Source organism: Ovis canadensis, chromosome X, assembly GCF_042477335.2.
Source record: "Ovis canadensis isolate MfBH-ARS-UI-01 breed Bighorn chromosome X, ARS-UI_OviCan_v2, whole genome shotgun sequence".
Taxonomy (NCBI): domain Eukaryota; kingdom Metazoa; phylum Chordata; class Mammalia; order Artiodactyla; family Bovidae; genus Ovis; species Ovis canadensis.
In genome coordinates this window covers 107,682,564-107,695,332 of record NC_091727.1, presented here as the reverse complement: position 1 = coordinate 107,695,332, position 12,769 = coordinate 107,682,564, and positions in this window count along the sequence as shown.

The following is a 12,769-nucleotide window of genomic DNA, read 5'->3' as shown; positions in this document are numbered from 1 at the left end:
CTGGATATTCATTGGAAGGACTGATGTTGAAGCTGAAACTCTAATACTTTGGCCAACTGATGCAAAGAGCTGACTCATTTGAAAAGACCCTGATGCTGGGAAAGATTGAGGGCAAGAGGAGAAAGGGATGACAGAGGATGAGATGGTTGGATGGCATCACCGACTCAATGGACATGGGTTTGGGTGGACTCCGGGAGTTGGTGATGGACAGAGAAGCCTGGTGTGCTGCGGTTCATGGGGTCGCAAAGAATCGGACATGCCTGAGCGACTGAACTGAACTGGTCACAGATCACCATAATAAATATAATAAAGAAAGAGTATTACTGAAATACTGCAAGAATTACCAAAATGTGACACAGAGACTCAGAGAGAGCAAATACTGCTTTAAAAAAATGGCATCAATATACTTGCTATATACAAAGCTACCAGGAAACTCCTATGTATAAAAAATACATTATCTGCAAAGTGCAAAAATAGTGAAGCATAATAAGATGAAGTGTTATTCTGTATGATGTTCCAGAAAAGGCAAAATTATGGATTCAGTAAATCAATCAATGAATGCCAGGGATTGGGGGTAGGTGGGAAAAGATGACTAGGTGAAGCACAAAGAATTTTTAGGACTGAAAATATTCTGTATGATATCATAATGATAGAAATATGTCATTATACATTTATCCAAACCCAAGGAAAGCACGTCAAGAGTGAATTGTAACATTAACTGTGCACTTTGGGTGATTATGTTGTATCAATGAAAGTTTATCAATTGTAACAAATATAACACCCTAATGGGGAATGTTGATAATGGGGGAGGCTATGCATTTGTGAGGGCAGAGGGTGTGGGGGAAATCTCTGAACCTTCCTCTCAATTTTGCTATGACCCTAAAACTGCTCTAAAAATAAATCCTTAATTTTAAAAAATGGACTCAAGAAATAAAAAGAACCTGAATGTCATGGATCAATAACAAATCGAGATTGAATAAATAATCTCACAACATAAAATACAAAATCTCAGAACCAGATGACTTCACCAGTGAATTCTCTCATTTAAAAAAGAAATAATCCAAATCTTTCAAAATATCTTCCAGAAAATAGAAGGAGACACTTTCTAATACATAATATGTGGCCAGCATTGCTCTGATACTGAAAGAAAAGGTATCGTGAGAAACTATACAGTGATATTCTTTATGAATATAGATGTAAAAATCCTCAACAAATATAGCATACCAAATCTAGTACCCTATTATACAGATGACAAAATGGGATTTATCCCAGGAATGCAAGGGCAACTCAACTGAAAATCAATGCAATACATCATGTTAACATAATGAAGAGGAAAAAAAGCAAATGACCACCTTTATTGATCCATAAATGCATTTGCCAAGGCCAATACCTTCCATGAAAAAAGAAACACTTCAAAGACAAGTAGAAGGTAGTATAGTTAAAATGATGAAAGTCATTTATGAAAAACTCACATCTAACATATTGTGAAAGACTGAAAGCTTTCCTCTATGATCAGGAGCAAGACAAGTATATTTTCTTTCACCAATATATTCACCATTGCACTAGAGATTCTAAAGAGAGCAATTACATAAGAAAAAAGACATGAAAGACATTGAAACTAAAAGGAAGAGGACAGTTCACACCAACAGTGGATTGTAATGTAAAAAGTGGAATTTGGATTATTATAATAATTATTATAATAATTATAATAATATATATAATATATAATATATTATATATTATAAATATATATTATATATATTATATATTATATATATTTATATTATAAAATATATAATATATATAATAATTATTATATTTTAATATTTATTATATATTATATAATATTATATATTTTATATTTATTATATATTAAATATATATTATATTATTATAATAATTATTATAATCTCTAGTTTCAGATTTTATATACACACACATCCCTTAAGTCCCCATACCAGAAAAGAAATTTAGACTGAATTCAGAATCTGGAAGAGATATTTGCATTCTCATGTTCATTATAGTATTGTTATAATAGGCAAGAGCTGAAAACAACCTAACTGTTTATCAATAGATAAATGAATGTATTCTTTCAAGAAAATAATTACAACCTTCTCTAACAGAGAGTGTATAATTCTGCAGATGGGATATCTATGACTAAACGTGACAGTAAAGAGCATTCTCCCTCATAATTTAAAGAGCCATGAAGTTAAAGAGCCATGGGTTAAATATCAGAAATGAGCAACAGTGAATAGAAAACTTGAATTTCTTAGATGCTGAGCTGATATTTTATCTCATGTTAAATAGGGACTTTTTAATTCTGCCAGCACTTTCCGGATTTCATAGAACACTCTCCTGTTCTGTAACCAGCAGCAAGGCAACACTTAGGACAACTGTGACTAGCAGAATGGGTTGTAGAGATATCAGCCTTCATGGAGATTGACCTCTAAGGATTCTGAAAGATGGACTGTTGAGAAAACCAATGAACAGACAAAGGTTTACCTAGTAAACCTTGTTCAAGGGTCAATCGTACTCATTCTTTCTCTTATTTTATTATAAAAAGGATTAATTTCTAAAATAAAATAATTTATTCATAAAATGATTATGAAAATTATTTATTTGTCCATATTGCTTCAGTTCAGTTCAGTCACTCAGTTGTGTCCGACTCTTTGCAACCCCATGAATTGCAGCACGCCAGGCCTCCCTGTCCATCACCAACTCCTGGAGTTCACTCAGAGTCATGGCCATCGAGTCAGTGATTAGATCAATCTATTCCCTTATTCATTAGATCCAATCGCATCTTGCCTACTCAAAAGACGTATTTCAGCATCATCCCCTCTCTATTACATCATCCATCTCTTATCCCTGCTGAGTCATAGAAATCATTTTTTTTCGTATATCAGGAAAAACAAAAACAAGAAACTTGTCTATAGAGCCCACAACCTTTCACCAGTTACTGCCCTATTTCTCTGCTTTCACTAAGTAGGAATATTCACCAAAATATTAATAGCTGTTCCTGCCACAAGCAATCCTTTTTTACTCATTTTTCTCTTGAATTCAATCCACAATTAATTCAATTAGCTACACAACTTATTTAGATGATTTTCATGTTACTAATTCTAACAGTCAATTCTCAGTTCTCTTTTTTGACATAACAGCAGCATATACCACTCCTTTCTCCCTTTCTCCTGGGAACATTGTTAAATTGGTTTCTAGGATAGCATACTATTTTGCTTTTCTTTCCGTCTCACTGACCATTACAAGTCAACTTTTTATTATTTTTATTTTTACTTTATTTTACTTTACAATACTGTACTGGTTTTGCCATACATTGACATGAATCCACCACGGGTGTACATGCATTCCCAAACATGAACCCCCTCCCACCTCCCTCCCCATAACATCTCTCTGGGTCATCCCCGTGCACCAGCCCCAAGCATGCATTGGACATAGACTGGCGATTCGATTCTTACATGATAGTATACATGTTTCAATGCCATTCTCCCAAATCATCCCACCCTCTCCCTCTCCCTCTGAGTCCAAAAGTCTGCTAGATTTTGTAGTTCTTTCTTTTCTCTCCGTCTTACTAACAACTTTGGAGTGTCCCAGGGCTCAATCCCTGGATTGCTGCTTTCTCTACATTCACTCAGTAATGATCTCATCTATTTTCATGTTTTCAAAGCCCATATATATGTTGTTGATTATCAAATTTATATCATCTTTTTACATTTCTCCCTTAAACTCCAGACTTACAAATAAAACATGTTCACCTCAATGTTTAATAGATATCTCAAACTCAGCACATTCAGTATGCAATTGCTGACCTCCACTTCCACAAACCTGGTTCAACACCAGGCTTTTTTTCCTCGCTACATTGGATAGATACTGATGCATAAAAATTTACAATATACTTAGTGGTGTAACATAACACATATTTATTATTTCATAGTTCCTTTGGGTCAAAACATGGCTTAGCTGAGTATTCAAATTTCACTCTTTTGTCAGGCTTCCCTTGTGGCTCAGCTGGTAAAGAATCTGCCTGCAATACGATAGACCTGGGTTTGATCCCTGAGTTGGGAAGATCTCCTGAAGAAGGGAAAGGCTACCCACTCTAGTATTCTGGCCTGGAGAATTCCAGGACTGTATAGTCCATTGGGTCACAAAGAGTCAGACACGACTGAGTGACTTGCACTTGCACTTTCACTTTCAAAGTGTCAGTCCTGTCTCAGGTCTCACCTGAAAGTTTAATAACACAGGATCCACTCCCAAGCTCCTGTGTCTGTTTACAGAATTCAGATATTTTCTGGCTATCCGCTTGAAGTAAGCCTCAGTTCATTGCCACATGGACTTCTCTGCTCACTTCATCAAAGCCAGCAAGGGAAAGAGTCTGCTAATAGTATGGAAGTGATCATCTTATATAGTTACAGAAGTCACTTCCTATCATTTTTGCCATATTATATTGGTTAGAAGCAGTTACTGGTCCCTCCCACACTCAAGAGGAGGTGATCCCACAAGGGCATGAATACCAGTAGGCCCAAACCACATGGGGTCATCTTAGAATCATTTTGCCATACCTGATGCAAAGAGCTGACTCATTGGAAAAGACCCTGATGCTGGGAAAGATAGAGGGCAGGAGAAGAAGGGGACGACAGAGCATGAGATGGTTGGATGGCATCACCAACTCAATGGACATGGGTTTGGGTGGACTCCAGGAGTCTGTGATGGACAGGGAGGCCTGGCTGCGGTTCATGGGGTCGCAGAGTCAGACATGACTGAGCGACTGAACTGAACTAATGGCAAGTCCACTCAAGCCAAAATCCTTGGCATTATTTTTGGCTTCTCTTTCTTTCACACCCCACATTCAGTCAGTCAGCAACTCCTACAAGTTCTGCTTTCAAACTATACAGAGTCTGACTATTACCACCTGTACCACTCTAGTACCACTGCTGCTGTTAGGTCACGTCAGTCGTGTCCGACTCTGTGACTCCATAGACGGCAGCCCACCAGGCTCCCCCGTCCCTGGGATTCTCCAGGCAAGAACACTGGAGTGGGTTGCCATTTCCTTTTCCAATGCAGGAAAGTGAAAAGTGAAAGGGAAGTCACTCAGTCATGTTCAACTCTTAACGACCCCATGAACTACAGCCTACCAGGCTCCTCTGTCCATGGGATTTTCCAGGCAAGAGTACTGGAGTTGGGTGCCATTGCCTTCTCCAACCACTCTAGTACAATAACCATAATTTCTCTTGGATTACTTGTTGTTGTTTATTTGCTAAGTCGCGTCTGACTCATTTGCGATCCCATAGACTGTAGACCAACAGGCTCCTCTGTTCATGGGATTTCCCAAGGAAGAATACTGGGATGGGTTGCTATTTCCTTCTCCAGGCGATCTTCCTGACCCAGGGATTGAACCCATGTCTACTGCATCAGCAGGCAGATTCTTTACCACTTAGGTACTAGGGAAGTCCCTTGAATTACTTAATAACTCCCTAACTGGTGACTTTTCTTCCACCTTTATCACCCACCATGGTCTACTCTACATACAACATCCATGATGACCTATTTAAAAGACGAGTATATATCTTATACTTGTATCTGACAGCCCCCTTTGCATACTGTTTAGGGCCTCCCAGGTTTGATTTATTTAGCAGGATTGCTGACAAGTGAAACTAGAAGGATTAAGGACTCAGTACGTCTAAGTTTTCTCATTTTCCTGTTTATCTTATCTCCCTATAACCATTTTTCCTTCTCAAGACATGACTCCAAGGTATATATTTTGAAAATATTACCCACCGTCTTTGGTTAATATATTATAATCCATTCAGATGCATAGCATATCTTTTTCTCCAACTGTGAAGGCTTCCACTGTTCTTTCAAATAACTCACAGACAGCATAATACAATGATCTGAATCAGACAGAAAATAAGACAGCTCTTTCTATCAGTTATCCCAGAGAGCTAGAGGTCATTTAATTAGAAACACATCTGAAACTGATTCCCTTAGTGAATTGGTCTCATCAAGGTAAGACTACCAGATTCAGGGACAATGAATACTTTAGGCAACATTCTCTACATTCAGGATTTTCACAAAAAGCAAAAGAGAGAAACAACTCAAATCCCTCATTTACCACTGATAGGATTTGTATAAAAGACTCCTACGAGCTGTAGAGGGGCTGTTTAAGCAGAAGCTAGGTGGAGGTGGAGCAAAGTTTTACACAGGAAGCATGGATGAATATATTAGGTAAAAGAAGGATCTGCAGCAAATTGGGCCTGTTTAATTTATGAAGGCTGTAAGCTCCTGGAGAAAGAGGAGTCTTGCTTCCACAACTGAACTCCTGGTGGACTAGAAGGGGGCATCTGGACATCCACAGACACCAAAAGCTGGAAAGCCACCACAGCAGCATCTCCAAAGTAGTCGAATAGTTATCATTTAGCCCCTTGAAATTTGCTGCAGAATGTAGATGGGTGCTGAGTTACTGGGAGAAAGCTGAGCTTCACAATTGTAAATCAGTATACATTGCCACTGTCTATATAATATCCACAACGATAAGTAATATCTTTCTTTGGATTTTAACAAGAAAGATGACATCCAAAGGAGATGGGGAAATGTCTCCTAATTCAAGTCATACATTTGAAGGGAAAAAAAAAAAAGAAGACATCCTGGTAGACATCTTTTAAGAATTCGATAGAGCATTAAGAGAAAGGGTGAGCATGGGAAATTCATCAATTCACCGTCAGATATAAAAAGTCTCAAGGCAAATAAATATGGTTACTTTCTCAAAGGAATTATGTGCACTGTGTTCTTACTATGAACACATGCTCCTTTAAACTGTCTACCTTTGGTTTTCAAAATCCTACAGATCTCATAGTCAGCAACAACAAGAAAAAACACACTGCTAAATTGCTTAATTTCCCTATTACCAGTTAGGTTAACTTTTCCTAACACTTCCACTATCTCTAAAGAACTGCAAGAAGATATCCCCTCTCTCCAGTAATTCCATCACAAAGGACTTGAAAGGGGAAAGCAGAAAAGAGAATTAAAATTTATTTTACTTTTCTGCACCATTGCTTTATTCTTCCCCTACCTGGTGGTGCTCACTTTTGCATCTGAAGAAAGCAAGAAACTGGGGGAAAGTGTTCTGGTGGAGGAAAGAATTTTTAAAAAGAAAGCAGAAGATGTGTAACAAGAGGTACACATACACATATTTTTATTATTAATTTCTAATTTGTATTTTGGCCCTCAATGTGCCCTTTATGTTATTTGTTTCATGACAAGAACATGATGAATTCTCAAATATGTTCCATGCAGAGTTAAAAAGAATGAATATTCTGCAGTTAATAAATGCAGCTTTTTTCCCAGTCACACACATTAAAAAAACATGTCAATTAGATTGTTTATTTGTATGTAAATATAGTAATACAGAAAATTTATAACTATTTTAGAAATCTCTTTGAACTATAAAATAGAGATAACTGTGCTAAAGTCATCCTCTATTTTGAATTTTTCCACCTCTTTCCATTTTTTTCATTATTTTTTATAGTTGTGTTATTAGGTGTATTGAAGTTTAGAAGTGCTCAGTCTTGCTAAGGAACTTATTCCTTACTTCTGTGTTTTTACTTCTCTCTTTAGATTTCTTTTAATTAAAGTCTATTTTGGCTGGTATTAAAATAATCACCCTAGCATTATTTTTGCAAGTATCTTACTGGCATTTTTTAAAATGTTTTAAACTTTTTAAAACATTCAAGCATTTCTGTGTCCTTAGGTTTTAGCAGTTTCTGATAAATACCATATGGTTGTGTTTTTAAAAATTCTGTCCTGCCAAACTTTGTCTTTTACCTGGAAAATTTATTCCATCTAAAATCACTGTAATCCTCCTATATATAGATTTAGTTATACCATATTAGTTTCTATCTTCTATTTGTCTCTTTTCCCATACTTCTGTTTTCCTTCTCCTTTCTTTTTCTCTTTTGTGTTTTTCTCCCATAATCTATTTTTTTCTCTCACAATTTTAATTTCTACTCCTTTTCAGTATCATACTAGTGGTCTCTTAGTAGATTCAGAAAACAAATATGTACAAAGTTTTAATATTTCAAATCAGCCATACTGTGGCAACCTGGAAACCAGTTTGTTATAGCCATCACACACACACACACAAAAGGGTAATAAGCCTGGACTTCCAATGGTTATTACAAAGTCTAATAACCATAACAAATTTGGAATCAGAAAATAATTTCCAGTTCCAGACTTAGCCTTTCAACACAAGCTACAGAGTAGGCAGCAATCTTAGGAAGCATCATGCTGGTACATACATCTATTAGATACATATATTAGACGGTACATACATCTATTAGATATCTAACACATCACAGGGTAAGAGGTTTTGACAGTGTATACAGAGGCAAAATATATCCATGCTAAATCAGAGTCAAGATTACTGAAAAGGGGGAAATTTTTACTTCGATGTGCTTCAATCATTAAAGCCCAAATCTTACAGGAATTGTATTTACCTTTTTTTCTTTTCCTAGTAAAGCATGTAGAAAAAGCTTCATATTTAAGATTTCAGCTATCTTACTCATGAAAAGGTACACAGTAATCTGTACTAGTTCCAACATCATAAAAGAGGTCTATCAGGGCTAATGCCTGCCTGCAAGAGGAATGTTTCTCCTGATGAATAAAACATCCATATATCAAAATCATGGGTGGCACGTAAAATTTCTGAGCATTTTGGGCAAGGACTAGATTTAAGTGTTGGCTTAAACACGAATGAACATAGCATCAGTGTTACTCAATTCTAGAAAGATGACAATGGCCCAAGAGTCTTGAAATACAGACATTACTTCTTCCAATTAAGTGAAAAATCCCTTTTGTACACTGCAAGTCACATACCTGATATACTATAGAAGAACAATTATAGATACAGACATTGAAAAGTAAAATAATGTTGGAAGCAGAGTCAAATAGCATAAGACTCCATAACTATATACAGAAATAGCTTTTGACTCAGAAGGGAGTTATGGGAAAGGCAGGTTCCAGAATGCTAAAGACATCTTCCACTCTCTATTAATACCTGTATTATTTAACAAATAAATGCTAGACACAGAACTAGGAATTTTACACATATTAAGTCACTTAATCTTCATAACAACCATGTGAATAGAACTAGTCATATCCATTTTTTAACAGATAAGGAAACTGATATATCAAGTAGTTAATGGATTTGTCCTTGGACAGATAAAAAATGTCCTTAAACCTGTAAAGTATTTACTGTCTCTGCTACTTACTCTGTATGTTAGACAGTTTATAACACAAATCTCCCAATCAGTATACAAAATTAATTCTTCAAGTAACCACACATCACCTAGTATAGAGCTAAATACGCAATAGATAACCAGTAAATTTTTTGTAATAAGTTGACCAATTACATTGGGCTTCTATGAATTTTTACATTCTATCTACTCTCATTCAATGCTGTTTTGTAGCAAATGATCCCTAATGAATTCCCAGGAATGGTTTAGAGAAACAAAAGCAATCAGCAGGGAAGCCTGTGCCACCTGGTTTATACATTCAAGCCAAGCACTGTCTTCATAGTTTAGTTTATCAGGAACCATTTGTTCAAATGTAATAGGCTCATCATTTTATTACAAACCCACTGTTTCATGCTAAATACATATTCATGGTACTTATAATTTAAAAAGAGAAGACTCTAAATAATAGACTCAACACTAAAGTTGCTAAAGGGATAACAAATATTTTCAAAATAAAGAGAGTAAAAATATGAGTTCATTGAATCATTGAAATAGCAGCCTACATGCTGAGAATGGTGTTCTCTATATTATAATTCTGTATGTGTTACAATGAACTCTTTGAGAGTTGTGTTTGAGATAAGGGAAAGCCAAGAAATGAGTGTCTCAGGTGGGGCATTCTGAATAAAGTTACATGCTGTGAGGTTTTACTGGTATAAATGGTTAAAAGTCACATCAGTTTTCTCACAGAATTGATATTCCTGATTAACCTCTTAAGTAACTTATGCTGCTGCTGCTGCTGCTAAGTCGCTTCAGTAGTGTCCGACTCTGTGCGACCCCATAGACAGCAGCCCAACAGGCTCCTCTGTCCCTGGGATTCTCCAGGCAGGAATACTGGAGTGGGGTGCCATTGCCTTCTCCTAAGTAAGCTATATTCTTTAATAAATCCTCTCAGATTATAAAAATTAATAGGACTTCAGTGTAACAGTGTTGAAAATATTTTAGTATTAAAATAAATTTAAAGCATTTATAATCTCACTACCCACAAATAATCAGGATTAAGGTTATTGATGAATTCCCTTGTTCACTACTTTCAAATTTCACTTCATTGATGAATTCCCTTGTTCTCTACTTTCAAATTTCACTTCTTTGAAATTTGATGCAGTGATTGGTAACCGTGAAGCTGCCCAGGTGATTGGCTACCCGATGGAGAACCAATAAAAACTAGCCAGAAATTAAGGGCACAGCTATTATCTGTGGATAATAATTATCAGGGACCCTGCGTTTAACTAGCATAATATTATCACTTTCTTCCTTAAAATACTAAGGCAAAACTAGCCTGAATATCCCTGTTTGCAGTGCTGTGTAGAAATAAAGATGCTTGTCTCAAAAGTAACTCTAGCACCTCAATATTCACCATAATGAAAATAAAGTGAGCAAGGCAAATTATGTATTCTTTTGTTCTCCAGTTGATAAAGGCATCTCCTATCTCTTTTATCTCAAATTTAATAAACACAATAAAGATAAATCACAGTATAATAAAATTTGGAGCCAGGAGCTCTGCAATTGCTAGTTGAATTATTTACATTCTCTAAATACTCAGTTTCTTTCTCAGTAAAAATGAGATAATAACAATATCTCCCTACCAAAAATTCTATTATGAGAATTAAAATAAGCTGTGTTTGTGTGTGTGTTGGAGAGCAACAGACAGACAGACACACACACAGAGATGATACTGGTAGTACATGTTATTGTTGTTACTGTGGCCTGTAGATGTTATTTAATGTCTAAACTTTACCCTGATTTTTGGTAAATTCATCAGGGTTCTCTATGTGAAAGATGTTTAGAAGGATCAGAAGATGTGAATAGTGCCTATGAAAATTTGGTCTCTAGCCACTCAAGTCTGGTGCCCCATGTATTTAACTGACAGTCAAGCTTGTTGCATTTTTTACCTTAAGTTATCAGAAAAATATTTTTATTATTCTACTTAGAAAATTACAGAGGTCAGCTATCTGGAACAGAATTTCATTATGAGGTTAACAGGAAATTTACAGTGTTGGGAGCTTCCAATATTTAGGCAAAGGTCTACCTTAGTCTTAGAATTTAAGAGAGCTTATATTAATACAAAGCTTTCCTCACCCCCATGGCACCTCTGAATCCCTCGAGTAGTAACAATCTGATGACTTGCCACTTCTTTATATGGTGACCTATACTGGTCATATATGTTAGATTTAACTCTGCAGCCATATTAGAAATTCTTTAATAGCATAAACCTTCTTTTCTATAACATAGTACTAAACATATGGAAAGGACCTAGTGCTCATTTAATTTTCATAAATATTCATCATTAAGCCTGGATTATACACTTACATCTGTGGAAAGAGAGACATGCAACAGGATGTTCACTACTACAGCACTCTTTGTAATAGCAAAATACTGGAAAAAGCCTAAGTGTCAATCAGTAGGAAAGATCTACTTAGAAGCCACTAAGTAGTTACTTCTGTAGTATAGATGCCCATTCCATGGAGACTGGATGTTTTGATCAGCCTGTCATAGTGCCATGGCAAACCGTGTCATTCTGTCTCCTTGCATATATCCCATGCTTCAGGCCTAACAATTGCTCCTTTTGATTGCTGAAGACTTTCTTTTAACTTACAGTAATATTTTCATTTAGATTATACATAAAGTCCTGCTGCTGTGAAAACCATTTTTCTCTTAAATAAGATTTAGCATCTCTTCTGTGCTACCTATATGCTGATATCACATTTTAACTCTCATTCATTGTTTCCCCTCACATATACACAGTTGTGAACATGAAGGTATCATAATATGCAGATTGGTATGATTACACATAGATATTTTCATTTTTGTTCCTCTCTCTGTGCTCATCTGCAAACATTTGCAATCATCTCCATTGTTCTCTCTATATAAAGCCTTTGCTACCAGTTTCCTTATGATAGGTGATTAGTGGGACATTATATCTTCATTACCTTCTTCTGTAGATGAGCAGAAAGAGAGGAGAGTCAATTCATTTTGTTAAGTACTATATTAAACATCTCTACATAAGTGTAAAAAACTACTATATATCACTATGATTTATATTTAAATCATTATGTTGTGAAATGACCACAATATTCCCATTACAAACATGAGCTTAGATAGAGATATATATGGTGGAGAAAGAAATGGCAACCCACTCCAGTATTCTTGCCTGGAGAATCCCATAGACAGAGGAACTTGGTGGGCTAAGTCCAGGGGGATCACAGAGTTGACACAACTACAGTGACTTAGCATGCCTGGAGAGATATATATGGTGCCTTGGATAGATTAACGAACCTTCCTAGAGTGACACATGTTCATGCAAAGATGGGCACAGTAAAGGACAGAAATGGTATGGTCCTGACAGAAGCAGAAGATATTAAGAGGTGGCAAGAATACACAGAAGGACTATACAAAAAAGGTCTTCATAACCAGATAACCAAAATGGTGTGATTACTCACCTAGAGCCAGACATCCTGGAATGTGAAGTC